This window comes from Hyperolius riggenbachi, chromosome 7 (assembly GCF_040937935.1).
Source record: "Hyperolius riggenbachi isolate aHypRig1 chromosome 7, aHypRig1.pri, whole genome shotgun sequence".
NCBI classification, from domain to species: Eukaryota; Metazoa; Chordata; class Amphibia; order Anura; family Hyperoliidae; genus Hyperolius; species Hyperolius riggenbachi.
This window is the reverse complement of record NC_090652.1, coordinates 39,524,983-39,543,719: the sequence shown is the minus strand read 5'-3', so window position 1 is coordinate 39,543,719 and position 18,737 is coordinate 39,524,983.

Below are 18,737 nucleotides of genomic sequence, written 5' to 3'. Positions count from 1 at the left end.
GTCCTGTTACTGTTTGTGGATTGCGTTCATCTCTGCGAAGAGATAACGAATCCTTCTGAATCCTGTTCAGTTACCGTTTGTGGATTGCGTTCATCTCTGCGAAGAGATAGCGAATCCTTCTGAGTCCTGTTCCCTGTATCGTTCCAGTCCTAAGTCAGTGTTCCTGCTTATGTCATCGGTTCATTGCCGATATATACATATGTTAGTCAGACGTTACAAATAGTTTCATTGATAGCTGTAATTGTAATACGCTAGGAAATCATACTTATTGTATATTTATCTGTGTTACATTCATCTATCTTGATCCTGCTATTTCCTGACTATCCTGTCCTGTCTCTGTGAGGCACGCCATCGCCGCAACGCATTGGCTGCCCCATTCCAGTCTGTTTTATTGTGGACGCTTGCTGTCACTAAGTAGTGGCTAATTAAGCAAGCGTTCATTCTGACTACCTGTCCTGATCTCCTCAGTTCTGGTTTATGCGCTCAGCGCTACTTTGCGCTGAGACGTTATAGCGAAAGTATTGTTTGTGGCTGTCGGATCTGCACTGGCTCTGTGCGCCACAATCTCCTATTGGAGTCAGTCCTCCCCTCCACTATACTAGGGATAGCCTGTTTCCTTGTGCTAGTGTGTGTACCTCCTTCACGTCAGCTCATGCGTTGCATGCTGACTGTGGAGAATACACCACCAAGCCTTACATTATGAAAACCCCCTTACCAATCCCCATTGTGGGGGGGATTCCCAGAAAGTATGACACTGTTAATTATGGTTCCTGTTCCTTTAAGAAATTTGAAGAACTTAACTCTGAAACAGAAAATGAGTTTTTCTCTGAATGTGCCAGGTTCCTGGCCAATCCCGATCTCCAAGCGACTCCTGTTTCAACCTGGGCACTCCAACTGAGTTATATTTTGTTTAAAGGGGAATTATTCCAGTGGGCATTTGATGTTCTCAATCATTCCGATTTGAAAGAGAGACCGCTGGAATTTCTAGCGTTTGTGATCCATAACTGGTTGCGCATAGATCCATTGCCTTTTCCTCTTAATGAACTCCTGGCAGCAGGCCAATCAGCTTCTCCTTCAATTGCTTGCAAAAATGTTCAGCAAGCAGAAAGTGTTACTGATAACTTTCCTGCAGCCTTGAATAAATCACCAAAAACAGCAGGGTCTAAGGCAAAACGCAAACGTTCTAAGAAACGTGTCCGATCTGCAGAGTCATTATCCTTAACGACTGAGACCTATAATGAGATTCTGCCATTAACAGATAATGAAATGCAATTGTCTTTCAGGGGAGTTAAATGGACTTATGAAACTACTAATGAACTTTCATCACTGGCTAGGGAAAATAAAGATTTTTGTTTAAAAGAATTATCTGAGTATGATTATGAGGAGATATTACAGAGTATTGAACAAATCAACTTATTTGTGAAGCAAGGAAAATTTGCATACACTACAGTTCAACACTTGCTACAGGTATTGGAGATTCTTAAGAATAAGGAATCTGCCAATCACCTGCTAATTAACCCAATATATGTCCCTGCCACAATCATATCTGCAAACTATGATCTGCCTGTTAAGTATGCTTGGAATCCTCCATTTGAGAAAGGAGAGATGGAAGCTCTGGTCAATGAATGGAAGAATGATTCAAGTTCATTTTGTCAATTTTACAGTGCAAAAAGTGAATTAGTATTGAATGCATGCATTAAGTCTGCCTATAACCTAATAAAAACAGGTGTGTGTGGGTACGACTTTGTGGCTCCATTGATTGATGTGTGGGAATTGATTTTGGATGATTTTTATGTGACTCCGAATTCGCAAATATGGCGTTCTGACCCGCCTGCTTCAGCACCTTTGGCTGATTCAGCAGGTGATTCGGAGCTCTTTTTGTGTGAAATTGAAGTTCCTGCAATTCCACCCTGTACCATGGATAACTCAGTGTTACTTACCAGTAAAACAGAAGCCACTGATACATTCTTAACCTTGCCCTGCGCAAATTTCTCAGCAGAGAATCCAGAGCTCCTGCTGACTTCCGAGTCCAGCCTAGCCAGTACTCATGACTCTTTGTTCAGTGAAACAGACACCAGAAAAATCTTGCCTGCCTCTGCAAACACTTCTGCAGAAATTACCTGTGTTAATAAAGTTCAACTCCTGTCTGATCCAGCAGATGCCAATAGATGCACTACATCAGTTTCCGAGTCCCAGCAATCCTGTCTAGAAACCTCAGAACCCCAGCATCTGAATTTTCCAATTTTACAAATGAATGGTGATTCAGATGCGCAAACATTGTGTCTTGATCTTCCTGTTTCTACACCTCGCTCTAGTTTCGTGAATAGCTCAGAGCATCTGCTATGTGAACCTGAAATCGCAGAATTATTACCTTGTTCAGAAAATGTTCCAGTAAATTTGCCCTGTACCGAGACTTCCGGTTCCGGCGCCTGGCGTGATGGCAGCTTGAGCGGTGAGCTCCGACTCTTACCACCAACTACGTACCCCCCAAAGCCTGATAGCATCTCCCGAAGGCCCCTGCAAGGATGTCTGCTCCCTCTGATACGGCCACGATCGACCGGTATCTGCTGCGTGCCCCGCGCGAAGGTAAACTACAACGCCCGGCAAAGGATACAGCAACTCGCGCCGCTTCTAAAATGGCGGAGGCCACTGAGGAGGCCGGGCCGGAACAATCTGCGCCAGAGCCCTCACCAACCCTGGAGGATGAAGAAACTCTAAGACCCCAGGTAAATTATAAGACTTTGGCTAGAGAAATGGCGGACATATTAAAGCCAGAGCTATCCGCCATGATCGCGGAAACGATTGGGCAACAAATAGTTGAACTAAGAAAGGAGCTGGCGGGGATGGACACACGCACAGAAGCACTTGAACAAAGGGCTAGTGGCCTAGAGCAGCGTGTCAGCAACGTCGAGGATAAGGTGGAGGAGGCTCAAAATTTAACTCAGACGACGTGCAATAAGCAAGTCATCATATTTGATAAGCTAGATGATCTTGAGAATCGTTCAAGGCGGAACAATCTGCGTATCATTGGCATTCCAGAAGCTGTTAAACCAGCAGAACTGTCAGCAATTTGCTCACAAGAACTACCAAAAGCTCTAGGACTGGAGGGTGTATTCAAAGTTGAACGTGCTCATAGAGTGGGGCCCATCCGTCCAGAGCGAAAACTGCCTAGGCCAGTGATCGCACGATACTTAGATTTTTCAGAAAAAGTTGAACTGATGAGAGCTTACAGAAACAAACGACAGCTTGAATAACAAGGTCAGAAACTTTTAATGTTCTCAGACTATTCAGCGGAAGTAAATAAAGCCCGCAAAGCTTTTAATCCAGCATGTCAATCACTGGTTAGAAAGCATGTCCGTTTTGCACTAAACTACCCGGCCACATTGCTCATCTATGATGCAGATGGAAAAGTGACATCATTTCTCTCGCCTCAAGAGGCCGAAAAACACATTGCTAAATTGCCATCTACTCCTTCCAAAGGGCGAGAACAAGACACTGAAAATGCTTTTGCAGATATGCCACAGCTGGAATCTCCGAATAGACAGCCTAGTCAGACATCCTCTACCTGGGATTAATGGCCGAAAAGTGTTCTGATACAGGGAGATGCATCTAATACATGTCTTTTGAACTGACACTTCCCCCGTATAGGTGAAGTTTTAGAGGGGGGTCACCTATGGAAAGACTCAGCAATCCTTCTTATTTACAATACTCCTTTCTTCTTTTGTTTTTCTCTTTACTATTAGGTTTTGGTTTTTTTTTGAAAGGACCCTTTTGAACTTGAACGCTAAGTATAAAGAGGTGGTAAATCGTTGCTCACTAGTTGCAGGATTAGTTCTTATTCTGCCAACTACATTGCATTACCGGTTATGGTTGATAACTCTATTTGATTGTTATGTTTTTCTTTACACACGCCAGGAAAAAAGGAAGTCCACTACTGTTAGCTGTAATAAGAGCGTGCTCCACTGGTTCGTTCTGATTGTTTGGCCATTACATAGTGGGACCTGTGTTTTTCAACAGGCCCAGTTATGTGAATGGTTGGTTAATCTTACTTATAAGTGTTAGGTTTGTTTGGGTTTGTGGGTTTATGTTGCTCCTGGGGAACCCCGACTGAAGTTTAAGTTTTTGAATATGTGTTCTCTCTTTCCTGACCCTATGCATCAATGTATAATTAATATTTTCAGGGTGCAGGGGGCGCTGCTGGGACGCCCTCTGTTGCCTACTAAGATACATTATGTAAGGCTGAATCTAGTGTTGGGCGAACATCTAGATGTTCGGGTTCGGGCCGAACAGGCCGAACATGGCCGCGATGTTCGGGTGTTCGACCCGAACTCCGAACATAATGGAAGTCAATGGGGACCCGAACTTTTGTGCTTTGTAAAGCCTCCTTATATGCTACATACCCCAAATTTACAGGGTATGTGCACCTTGGGAGTGGGTACAAGAGGAAAAAAAAATTTAGCAAAAAGAGCTTATAGTTTTTGAGAAAATCGATTTTAAAGTTTCAAAGGGAAAACTGTCTTTTAAATGCGGGAAATGTCTGTTTTCTTTGCACAGGTAACATGCTTTTTGTCGGCATGCAGTCATAAATGTAATACATATAAGAGGTTCCAGGAAAAGGGACCGGTAATGCTAACCCAGCAGCAGCACACGTGATGGAACAGGAGGAGGGTGGCGCAGGAGGAGAAGGCCACGCTTTGAGACACAACAACCCAGGCCTTGCATGAGGACAAGAAGCGTGCGGATAGCATGCTTTGTACCACCATGCAGTCATAAATGTAATAAAGATAAGTGGTTCAATAAACAGGGACCACGCGGCAACGCTAACCCAGCAGCAGCACACGTGATGGAACAGGAGGAGGCGCAGGAGGAGAAGGCCACGCTTTGTGAGACACAACAACCCAGGCCTTGCATGAGGACAAAAAGCGTGCGGATAGCATGCTTTGTACCGCCATGTAGTCATAAATGTAATAAAGATAAGAGGTTCAATAAACAGGGACCACGCGGCAACGCTAACCCAGCAGCAGCAGCAGCAGCAGCACACGTGATGGAACAGGAGGAGGCGCAGGAGGAGAAGGCCACGCTTTGTGAGACACAACAACCCAGGCCTTGCATGAGGACAAAAAGCGTGCGGATATAGCAGCAATGCTTTTTGCCGCCATGCAGTCATAAATGTAATACAGATGAGAGGTTCAATAAACAGGGACCGGAAACGCTAAACCATCCCAGATGTTCATCGGTCATGTTACTTGGTTGGGGTCCAGGAGTGTTGCGTAGTCGTTTCCAATCCAGGATTGATTCATTTTAATTTGAGTCAGACGGTCTGCATTTTCTGTGGAGAGGCGGATACGCCGATCTGTGATGATGCCTCCGGCAGCACTGAAACAGCGTTCCGACATAACGCTGGCTGCCGGGCAAGCCAGCACCTCTATTGCGTACATTGCCAGTTCGTGCCAGGTGTCTAGCTTCATGCCCGGTTTCAGGTCCAGCGGTGCCAGCCACAAATCCGTCTGTTCCTTTATTCCCCTCCAAATTTCCTCCCCTGTGTGCTGCTTATCCCCAAGGCAGATCAGCTTCAGCAACGCTTGCTGACGCATGCCAACAGCTGTGCTGCACTGCTTCCACGATCCTACTGCTGCTGGTGCTGGGTTAGCATTTCCGGATGAGGTACAGCTTTGAGATGCGTTGGAGGAGAAGGAGTCAGAGAGGTAGGTGCTGCTGTTGTTATCCAGCTGTTTGCGGCGTGGGCAACACCCGCGCCGTAGCAGGTGAGGAATCGCTGCCAGGCTCCACAAGGTTCACCCAGTGCGCGGTAAGGGAGATGTATCGACCCTGGCCGAACGCACTCGTCCAGGTGTCAGTGGTGAGGTGAACCTTGCAGGCAACGGCATTCTTCAAGCTTCGGGTTATTTAGCTGACCACGTGCTCATGCAACTCAGGCACTGCAGAGCGCGCAAAGTGGTAGCGGCTGGGAACCACGTAACGTGGGATGGCCACTGACATCATGCCCTTGAAGCTGTTTGTCTCCACCACTCGATATGGCAGCATTTCGCAGGCCAGAAGCTTGGCTATGCTGGCTGGCTGTTACTGCCACGGCCCGGGGGTCATTTGCTGGCAATTTCCTCTTGTGCTCAAACATCTCAGAAACAGACAACTCAACCGTAGCGCTGCACACCGAAGGGCTGTTGGTTGTTGTGTTTGATGAACACTGGGAGACCTCAAGAGCACTAGTCCGGAAAGTGACAGTGTCAGCATCGTCTGATGTTTGTGAATGTTGTGAACCACGCAATGGCTGGGCTACTGCTGCTGCTGAGGCGGGTCTGGTGGTGAGTCTGGTGAACCCAAGGGAGGCAGTGTTGCTGGTGGTACCCTGTCCTGCCGCGTTTGCCCACAGAGTGGGATGTTTGGATAGAATGTGGCGGCTCATGCTGGTGGTGGAGAGGTTGTTAATACTTTTCCCCCTGCTCAGGCGGGTCTTGCACACCTTGCAAATCGCCATGGTAACATCCTCAGTGCAGTCTTCAAAGAAAGCCCAGACTTTAACTGGCTGAGGACTCGGACCTCGTGCGTGATGTGCTGGTGCTGCTTAACCCACTGCTGGACGCTTGAGAGGTCATCCAAGTAATTATCTGGTCCTGTTCTTTTGGATCTGTGAGGGTTGTTGTCCTGGACAACATGGGCAGTATTGAGTGGGTTTTCTTGGGTGCTCCCCTGTGGCCTGTACGTGAACCGTCAGGGGAAACACCTCTTCCCTTGCCCCTCCCTCTTTCACCGGATTTCTTCCTCATTTCACTTATCCTTAAAGTACACGCTGACTGGCAGCAGTACAGTGGCAGTACAGAAATGCTATACAGTGGTGGGTGAGCGGTGTACCACTATTGTCAGCAGTGACACAGAGCACAATGCTATACAGTGGCGGGTGAGCGGTGTACTACTGTTCCCAGCAGACACAGAGTGGAAGTAAACACAATGCTATATAGTGTGGCTGAGCCGTGTACACAGAGTGGCATTAAACACAATGCTATATAGTCTGCTATATAGTCACCCCGAACAGGGTGATGTTCTGCAGAACCCGAACAGTGGCAAACACTGTTCGCCCAACACTACTGGGAGGGAACGCAGATTTTAGTACCTAAACACACGATACAACATGTTTTCCGGGGTCGGACTCTGAGGCACATACAGATGGTCCCGATCATCATCCTCATCATACAACTCTTCTCCTGAGTCTGACCCACCCACCACCTCTGCCACCCCAACATCCCCAGACACAGACCCCTCATCGTCCTCAACATTAACTTGGGATGCTGGCCTGAGCCAGACCTCCTCCTCCACATCAGGCCCCATCATCTCCTCAATGGCAGCCCTCATTAATCGCTCTGGCGACGGACTGATGGACACAACGTTCTCCTCCGGGGAGGGCTGCTGCTGACCACTGGCTGCTGGGGTGGATGTTATAGCTTGCGTGGGGCGTTGGCTGTTGCTGTTGTTGGGAGTGCTGCTCACAGCGGAGGTCTCTGGGGAACTCATGTTGAGCTCATATAGTGGTTGACGGTGAGTGGAGTATTACTGATCCCAGCAATATACACACTGACTGGCAGAGTACGCAATGCTATATAGTGTGGCTGAGCGAGGTACACAGAGTGGCAGTAAACAGAATGCTATATAGTGTGGCTGAGCGAGCGGTGTACCACTATTCCCAGCAGACACAGAACAGTGAACAGAATGCTATATAGTGTGGCTGAGCGAGCGGTGTACCACTATTCCCAGCAGACACAGAACAGTGAACAGAATGCTATATAGTGTGGATGAGCGAGCGGTGTACCACTATTCCCAGCAGACACAGAACAGTAAACAGAATGCTATATAGTGTGGCTGAGCGAGCGGTGTACCACTATTCCCAGCAGACACAGAACAGTGAACAGAATGCTATATAGTGTGGCTGAGCGAGCGGTGTACCACTATTCCCAGCAGACACAGAACAGTGAACAGAATGCTATATAGTGTGGCTGAGCGAGCGGTGTACTACTGTTCCCAGCAGACACAGAACAGTACACAGAATGCTATATAGTGTGGCTGAACGAGCGGTGTACTACTGTTCCCAGCAGACACAGAACAGTACACAGAATGCTATATAGTGTGGCTGAACGAGCGGTGTACCACTATTCCAAGCAGACACAGAACAGTGAACAGAATGCTATATAGTGTGGCTGAGCGAGCGGTGTACCACTATTCCCAGCAGACACAGAGTGGCAGTAAACAGAATGCTATATAGTGTGGCTGAGCGAGGTACACAGAGTGGCAGTAAACAGAATGCTATATAGTGTGGCTGTGCAAGCGGTGTACTACTATTCCCAGCAGACACAGAGTGGCAGTAAACAGAATGCTATATAGTGTGGCTGAGCGAGGTACACAGAGTGGCAGTAAACAGAATGCTGAGCGAGCGGTGTACTACTATTCCCAGCAGCGACACACAATGACTGGGGGGGACCCTGGCTAGCGTGGCTGGAGCGCGAACTACCCTGCCTGCCTACCCAAAGCTAAACCCACAGACAAATGGCGGAGATATGACGTGGTTCGGGTATTTATTTACCCGAACCACGTGACAGTTCGGCCAATCAGAGCGCGTTCGGGTCCGAACCACGTGACCCGTTCGGCCAATCACAGCGCTAGCCGAACGTTCGGGGAACGTTCGGCCATGCGCTCTTAGTTCGGCCATATGGCCGAACGGTTTGGCCGAGCACCGTCAGGTGTTCGGCCGAACTCGAACATCACCCGAACAGGGTGATGTTCTGCAGAACCCGAACAGTGGCGAACACTGTTCGCCCAACACTAGCTGAATCGACGTCGTTTACTCTTTTGCCCTGGGTGACCTGAAATTAGTCACTTGGAATGTCAGAGGTTTGCGTACTCCTCAAAAAAGGACACAGGTACTCAGACATCTACAAAAGATGAAAGTGGATGTTGCCATATTGCAGGAGACTCACCTGCGAGCTAATGAGATATCACTCATGTCTAAACTATGGGTGGGTCATATCATTGGTTCTCCCTCGTGTGGTAGGAAGGCAGGGGTTATCTTACTAATCCATAAACTTCAGTCAAATCTGCCCCCGCTAATTCACAGATAATAATTGCAGGAGACTGCAATTCTGTACCTTCCCCCCCCCGAAGATAGACAGCTTAGATTACTAAATACACCGCAGACTACTCTGCAGGATAAAAATTTAGAGCTATTTATATTAGAGACAGGAATGTTCGATGCATGGAGACATCTACACCCCTTTGAGAGGGACTTCACGCATTACTCGGGAGTACATGCATCTCACTCAAGAATAGATCTTATTATGACATCCCCTAACTTAATCACTAAACTACAATCAGTAGATATTAAGGCAATGGTCATCTCGGACCATACCCCAGTATGTGCCATGCTTCGATTTAATCTAGTGAGACACTCTTGGGAGGGGTGGAGATTTCCTAGATACCTATACGAGGATGAACAATTTGCTACACTACTGACCAACTGGTGGTGGGAATATAAAGACACTAACCGACAACACAGAACAGACCCAACTTTATATTGAGAGACTGCAAAGGCAGTTTTAAGAGGAAGAATTATATCATATACCAAAGCCTATAAAAAGAAAGCCCTAGATAATTATAGCATAAAATGCAGTGACGCCAGACAAGCATACATTAATTATAAAGATAACCCTACAGCACAGCGAAGAGAAAATTGGTTGAATGCTAAACACGAGAGCGATCTATGGCTTGAAAGATATGATAAGACTTACAGATCCTATAGGGCGGCCAAGTATTTTAAATTGGCGAATAAATCGGGAAGATTATTAGCAAATCTCACTAGGCCCAAATGGTCAAATATACAAATCCAAACCTTGAGAGATCGACAGGGTGTACTACAAACAAAGCAGGAACAAGTGATTAATATCTTTACTGATTACTATAGAACATTGTACCAATCTAGGGGATGTGAAAAAGTCGATATGAATGCATTTCTAGACAAAGTAACACTTCCGAAACTCTCACAAGAAGACTTAGATATGTTGAACGCAGAGGTCACTCAGGGGGAAGTTGAAAAGATAATCAAATTTTCACATTTGGGAAAGGCACCAGGGCCCGACGGACTGTCTTCTGAATTCTTTAGACTCCTAAAGAAAGAGATATCGCCATGTCTGACCTCCCTGTACAATTCAATTATTAAGACTCAAAAATTGATGCCAACGGCAAACATGGCTTACATTAAGCTTATTCCCAAACCAGGCAAAGACACAACTGATCCATCTTCATATCGGCCAATTTCCCTCCTCAGCCAAGATGTTAAATTTCTATCTAAAATTATGGCAGACAGATTGGCGATTCTTCTACCTAATCTATTGTTAGACAACCAAATGGGCTTTGTCCAGGGCCAGAGTGCAGTCACAAATGTGAGAAAGGTTCTCTCGGTGTTAGAGCATTGTAGACTGTCGGGAAAGATGACGGGGTCGGAGGCCTTCTTGACATTAGATGCCGAGAAGGCCTTCGATAGTGTTGAATGGCCCTGGCTACACAGGGTTATGAAAGCTTTTGGTTTTGAGGGACAATTTACCTCCTATGTGAGAGCGGTATATACGTCACCAGAGGCTAAAGTAGCACTGGCAAGCGGATTGGGCTCGAGTTTTCTTTTAGCCAGGGGAACGAGACAGGGGTGTCCTCTATCGCCACTTCTATTTAATCTGGCTCTGGAACCTCTGTCTCGATCCCTCCAGTGCTCTTCTCTGTTTGAGGGTATTTCGGTGGGATCACAGCAAGTTAAATCTGCCCTTTTTGCAGATGATATCTTTCTTTTTATGGCCAACCCAGAGAGAGATCTAGCAAACACAAGGAACCACATTAAATGGTTTGGTACCTTCTCGGGTTTGGCTATAAATTACCATAAAAGTGAATTATTGTTCCTGTTGCATCGTGCCGGAATCCCTCAGACTGAATGGCTCTCCAGTTTGGGTTTTAAACAGGCCCTAAACCATCTAACATATTTGGGGATTTGCATTCCTAGAGATACTGGTCAACTATATAGGTTAAATTTTACCCCCATTCTGGAAAAAATCAAAACGGAACTGCGTCGGTGGGAGTCCTTGCCTCTTTCTTTAACGGGGCAAATCTATCTTATCAAAATGATTAGCTTCGCCCGCCTCTTATATCCACTCTAAACCATTCCGATATTACTCCGTCACAAAGATGTTAAGTCACTTGAATCCGCCTTTATTAAGTTCCTGTGGCTACATGGAAAACCCAGAATCTCCTTGAGTAAACTAAAAAAATCTAAGGAAATGTTAGGCTTTAACTTTCCAGACGTAAGGGGGTATAATCTGGCCTCATTAATCCGACATGCCCGGGACTGGTTGGGAGGCACATCTTTCTACTCCAACTACTTATTGGAAAAGGAGATGGTAGCCCCATGGTCGTTAGATGGTATTATACATTCCAAATTATCCCAAATACCCATAACTATTAAACAAAATGTAGTACTGCGAGACACCATTATAGCATGGAGAGACACTAGAAAATTGTTTAATTTGTCTGGCCCTTTTTCTCCAAGAGCACCATTGATAGGGAACCCAGGTTTTCTACCAGGTTCACTCCATCCAACCTACCAAGCATGGGCAACACAGGGTTTAAAGTACTTTTATCAATTATTACGCCCAGATGGGTCCTTGAAAACTCACCCTGAGGCTGTTTTGCAATACCCATTCCTAAAATCACAGGTTTTTTATTATAGTCAAATACAGAGTCTTTGTTCTGCAATTTTGGGGAAACATGGTAAATTTCCGAAGGTTCAGGCTTTCGATAATTTAATGGCAAACCTGAGTAGCAAGCAATCACTATCTTGGATCTTTTGCCTAATAAGAGATAGACAGCTATCTAGGAAAAAAGACCTAACTTCACATTTTTCAAAATGGGCTACATTGGGGAAAATATCTATGGAAGATACTCAGAACTCCATTATCGAAGCGTGGGGAAAAACGAGAAAGAGCATAATAAGTGCAGACTGGAGAGAAATGCAACTAAAAATAATACACAGAGCATATCTCCCGATAAAGGGCCCTTATACCCACCCCGAGTCCACAAAAGAATTAATTACCTGTCCTAAATGTCCCTCAATAGAACCAACTCTAGACCACATGCTATGGACTTGCCCTGCCATTCAGAAAGTTTGGAAGGACTTCCTTGAACTAATCTACTCGATAGGAGGCTGTAAGCGAGAATGTAATATGTTTTATTGCCTTCTACACAGCCCAGACTATTTAGAAGGTGACCAAATAAAGCCCCTTTCACGTTTTGAACAGTTAGTTTTACTAGCGACTAAAAAGCTTATTCTTCGTCACTGGTTGTCACCAATAGTCCCAACTAAGACCATGTTGAAGGAGAGACTGGGGTTTCTGATCCAAATGGAAAATATAAACATAGAGCGGGAGAAAAAACAATCTGTGAAAAAGTTTTTTAAAACATGGAGTAGCTATATTCAAAAAGAATGTTCAAGGGAACAAATCGTGGCCATAATGACACCCCTACAGAACACTACCTGGTACCTGACACAGAAAATTGGAGGACACCTGGGGAGGTTGGAAATCTGACATATGTTGGAACGATAAGCGAAGTGCTGGGGATAAGGGGAGAGAGGGGGATTGGGGAAATTTGTACCTGGGAGCAACCTGTATATGTATATAGTTTATGTTTTGATCTATTATCTGTTGGTCGTAATAGGTCTTGAGAATCATATCTGGTGGATGCTACTTTATACCCTGCAATTTAGTTAAAGACAGGGGGCCGGGATGTACCTTGACGGGCCGTCCCCCTGAATCCTTTTTCTTTAATAAATTTTGCGCTATTGGGACTCATATATGAATGCAATAGGTGTATAGGCATTTTACCAGATAACCATATGGGTGGCAGCACCTACTTAGTTATGAACATCATTACCCTAATGTATAAGTTAAAATGTTGGGACTTAAATTGTATCTGCTATGTTACGATATGAATAAGCTTGGATATTATGTGCAAATGTATTCAATTCAACAATGTAATCTTTTCCCAATAAAAAAACAATTTGAAAAAAAAAAAAAATTGCCCTGTACCATGAATTGTGCAGTAGATCTCTCCAATGAAACTCAGGTCACAGAATCATTATGCTGTCCAGCAGGTGCTTCCATGGTTTTGCCCTGCAATATGGACTGTTCAGTGATCCTGTCCAGTGAAGCTGTGGTCGCAGAGTCTTATGCTTCACCCAGTACTTTGGATACTTCAAACCCTCTAGCAGAGGAGTCTGAGGCACTGCTTACCTCAGTTGGTGTTGCAGTAATATTCACTTGTCTAGCAGCTGTTTTGGAAAAACAGTCTGCTCTAATAAAACTTGATGAATTTCTGCCCAGCAAAGCAGAAGCCATTGAAATATTGTCCTCGTCAGCAAGTGTGTTAGATACCTTGCCCTGTACACAGTCTGATTTAACCAATGTTGTTGAGTCCCTCTCCAGTGTTGTAACAGCCGAGGAACTCCAGCCCTGTCCTCTGAATGTTTCAGAAGTCTTGCCCTGTAACATGGATAATTCTGATTCTCTGGTCAAAATAATAGAAATCTCAGAATTTCAGTCCGGTCTGATGAGTGTTCCTGAAACCCAGCCCTGTATCCTGAAAGATTCTGGTTCTCTGGCCGCTGTGGCAGAGGTTCCAGAGTCCCCTTCCTGTCCAGGGAATTCCTCAGTTTTGCCTAGTCCAGTGGGGGCTGCTGCAATACTGACTTGTTCTGCAGCGCCTCATGAGCTCCAATCCAGTGTATTAGATGAGTTTCTGTCCAGTCCAGAGGTAGTTGTGGAGTCCCTATCTGGTTCAGTGCATACATCAGAAGATTTGTCCTGTCTTGTTAGTGCCCCTGAATCTGATTTGTTACTGACTTTGCTGGAATCAGCGACATCTAAGTCTGATCCTGCATTCTCGTGTAAAAGTCCAGTAGTTGCGAAGTCTAGTCATGATGATTTTTTTTTGGCCAGTCCTGGTTTTGGTCCTGTCTTGGCTGACCCTGAGGCTCACAGTTCCTTGACATGCCCAGAGGTTTCTCTTGTGCCAGTGTGCCCAGATGTTCTTTGTGTGCCAGAATGCCCAAGTGTGTCTAAGGTGTTAGCGTGCTCTGATGCTTCCTTAGTGGGAACATGTTCTGATGTTGCCAGTCTGCCTGCATGCCCAGAGATGGTTCTGGTCCCTGAAAGCCCTGATCTTGATGTTTGTCCTTGTGGCCCTGACTCGGGAATTGCCCTAGGTTCCATAGGGGTTCTTGATAGTTCTCCATGTGAGCCTAAGGGGCATTCTGACCTATGGGGATCTCTTTGGAGCTTCAAGGTGTTCTGGGAGGTCTCTGAGAAAACTTGTCCTGGTGCCTTGGACTGGTTCAACAGTGGGTTTTGTGTTGGTAAAGACAGTCCTGGTGGGCATTGCAAAGGCTTTGGCATTTTTGAACGGTTCCTGGAAGGCGGTGGGCATCGCTCAGGGAGTTTCGAGGGCTTTCTTCTGGAAATCATGGTTCTGATGGGTGTCACACTGGGGCTTGTAGTACTGATGGGCATGGTTCTGTAGGTTCTGGTTCTGATGGGTCCAGTCTTGTGGGGACTGATTCTGGAATTCGGTCTTGCCGGGCTGTCCCGGTCATCATGAATTATCAGTCAGACTGTTTTGTTGGGAATTTCAGTTTTGAAAAGCGTCTGGAATCCGCTTTTAAGGGCGGGGGTACTGTAATGATCGCTGCTGCAGCAGGTATTGCTGGAAGCAGTAGTGCTGCAGCTCAGGCAGTTCTGATCTATTTCCATGCAAGCTGCATAGCTTTGTCTGCCTTTCCCTGCTGTCAGCTTGTGACTGATTATCATTCACCTGTGTGGGAATCTGCATGTCTGCTCCCATTGGATGACCTCAGTATAAAGATCTGCTTCCTGCAGGGTTTCCTTGGGTTTTCATAGCTTCAGTTTAAGCCTGTCTTGCTGTCGCTTCAGCCCCCGATCGTGTTTCTTGTTCTTAAAGATACTTTGCTGGTTTTGCATCATATATTGGTTCATTGCCCATATATATGCATACCAGCACGTTTATTATTTTCCTTGTATTCGTGTTACGTTGATACATCAGTGTCACTGATGTATACGTACACGAACTGTTTATATCCTGTGTGCAGTTAGTCAGCTTTCCAGCACGTTTTTGTAGTTTGCGCGTATCGTGAGCACCCGTGCTGAGCTAGTATCCTGCTCCTGGTCCTGTTCGTGAATTGCGTTCATCTCTGCGAGGAGATAACGAATCCTTCTGAATCCTGTCCTGTTACTGTTTGTGGATTGCGTTCATCTCTGCGAAGAGATAACGAATCCTTCTGAATCCTGTTCAGTTACCGTTTGTGGATTGCGTTCATCTCTGCGAAGAGATAGCGAATCCTTCTGAGTCCTGTTCCCTGTATCGTTCCAGTCCTAAGTCAGTGTTCCTGCTTATGTCATATATCGGTTCATTGCCGATATATACATATGTTAGTCAGACGTTACAAATAGTTTCATTGATAGCTGTAATTGTAATACGCTAGGAAATCATACTTATTGTATATTTATCTGTGTTACATTCATCTATCTTGATCCTGCTATTTCCTGACTATCCTGTCCTGTCTCTGTGAGGCACGCCATCGCCGCAACGCATTGGCTGCCCCATTCCAGTCTGTTTTATTGTGGACGCTTGCTGTCACTAAGTAGTGGCTAATTAAGCAAGCGTTCATTCTGACTACCTGTCCTGATCTCCTCAGTTCTTGTCTATGCGCTCAGCGCTACTTTGCGCTGAGACGTTATAGCGAAAGTATTGTTTGTGGCTGTCGGATCTGCACTGGCTCTTTGCGCCACAATCTCCTATTGGAGTCAGTCCTCCCCTCCACTATACTAGGGATAGCCTGTTTCCTTGTGCTAGTGTGTGTACCTCCTTCACGTCAGCTCATGCGTTGCATGCTGACTGTGGAGAATACACCACCAAGCCTTACATTATGAAAACCCCCTTACCAATCCCCATTGTGGGGGGGATTCCCAGAAAGTATGACACTGTTAATTATGGTTCCTGTTCCTTTAAGAAATTTGAAGAACTTAACTCTGAAACAGAAAATGAGTTTTTCTCTGAATGTGCCAGGTTCCTGGCCAATCCCGATCTCCAAGCGACTCCTGTTTCAACCTGGGCACTCCAACTGAGTTATATTTTGTTTAAAGGGGAATTATTCCAGTGGGCATTTGATGTTCTCAATCATTCCGATTTGAAAGAGAGACCGCTGGAATTTCTAGCGTTTGTGATCCATAACTGGTTGCGCATAGATCCATTGCCTTTTCCTCTTAATGAACTCCTGGCAGCAGGCCAATCAGCTTCTCCTTCAATTGCTTGCAAAAATGTTCAGCAAGCAGAAAGTGTTACTGATAATTTTCCTGCAGCCTTGAATAAATCACCAAAAACAGCATTTGCATGCTGACTGTGGAGAATACACCACCAAGCCTTACATTTTCTCTTCCAGATGGAGCTCAAGAAGTATTTTTTATGTTAATCAAGAGTTGGGGGCATGGGATTTGTTATAACATGTATTTGCTCTTTCTTCTTGCAACTTTCATACACTTTGTGACTGTTTTTATTCTATTTTCCAGTATAATATGTAAGCATATACAATCCTTCGTTTTTGACTGGACTTTGTGCATAATTCATGTGTAGTATTTAATATTTTTAATCCTTCGTTTTTGACTGGACTTTGTGCATAATTCATGTGTAGTATTTAATATTTGTCATTGTATGTGTTAGTGCATGTTATTTGGTACCTCTTTTTCTGTGTTGTCTGTCTTCTGTTTTCTTACAGATGGGGTGCGACGAGTATTTTTCATGGTGAAGAAGAGATTGCCATGGGATTTGTTATCACATAACATGTATTTGTTCAGCCTTTTTGCAACTTTCTTTCACTTTTTGACAGTTTTGCATTCTCTTTTCCAGTATAATAAGTATGCATATATGAACATTTTTTTTGTATGGGTCACTGTGCGCATTTCATGTGTAGTATTTTATACCTGTTATTGTATGTATGTTGGTATCTCTTTTTCTGTGTTGTCTGTCTTTTGTTTTTTTACAGATTCAGGTTTCGACAAGTATTTTCCATGGTGAAGTAGAGTTTGGCATAGAATTTGTTATCACATAACATGTATTTGTTCTGTCTCCTTGCAACTTTTTTTTGCACTTTTTGTCTGTTTTTTATTCTCTGTTCCAGTATAATAAGTATGCATATATTAACTTTTTTTTTTTTTACAGGTCACTGTGCGCAATTCATGTGTAGTATGTTATATCTGTTATTGTATGTTTTAATGCATGTAAGTTGGTTTATCTTTTTTTTGTGTTGTCTCTGTTTTGTTTTCTTACAGATGGCGGTCGAAAAGCATTACTCATGTTGAAGAGGAGTTTGGCATCGGATTTGTTATAACATGTATTTGTTCTTTCTCCTTGCAATTTTCTTACTCTTTCTGTCTGACTTTGTTTCTCTTTTCCAGTATAATATGTATGGCTATTAGGGTGGCTATTTTTTTTACAGGCCACTTTGTGCGTATTTCATGTGTAGTATTTCATATCTGTCACTGTATGTGTTAATGCATGTCAGTTGGTATCTCTTTTTTTTTTGTCTCTCTTCTGTTTTCTTACAGATGCAGTTCGACAAGTATTTTTCATGTTGAAGAAGAGTTTTGCATGTAAATTGTTATGGCGGTGGCAGTTGGGCGTATTTATGTGTTCACATTCACTGTGCAGGTTTTGCACACTAGCTGTAAAAGAAAAGAAATCTGGAGAGGAATAGGGTGGCTATTGGGGAGGAGGAGGCCACAGTACAGGGTGGGCCATTTATATGGATACACCTTAATATGGCCATTTATAAGCATATACCATTTTATGTGAATAGTGAAGTTAACAAACAAAACCACTGCTATTGGTCTGACACCAACCCACATTGGATAGATCCCCCCAGACTTTTGGAACAAAAAAATTGATGGTATGGTGTGGTATATGGGGTGTATCCATAGATAGGGTGTATCCATACAAATGGCCCACCCTGTAGTATCCTTTAGTCTTGCAATGTGTAATATTTTATATCTTCCATTGTATGTGTAAATGCATGTACGTTATATTCTCTTTTTCTGTGTTGTCTCTCTCTTTTTCTTTTCCAGATGGAGCTCAAGAAGTATTTTTTATGTTAATCAAGAGTTGGGGGCATGGGATTTGTTATAACATGTATTTGCTCTTTCTTCTTGCAACTTTCATACACTTTGTGACTGTTTTTATTCTATTTTCCAGTATAATATGTAAGCATATATAATCCTTCGTTTTTGACTGGACTTTGTGCATAATTCATGTGTAGTATTTAATATTTTTAATCCTTCGTTTTTGACTGGACTTTGTGCATAATTCATGTGTAGTATTTAATATTTGTCATTGTATGTGTTAGTGCATGTTATTTGGTATCTCTATTTCTGTGTTGTCTGTCTTCTGTTTTCTTACAGATGGGGTGCGACGAGTATTTTTCATGGTGAAGAAGAGATTGCCATGGGATTTGTTATCACATAACATGTATTTGTTCAGCCTCTTTGCAACTTTCTTTCACTTTTTGACAGTTTTGCATTCTCTTTTCCAGTATAATAAGTATGCATATATGAACATTTTTTTTTTGTATG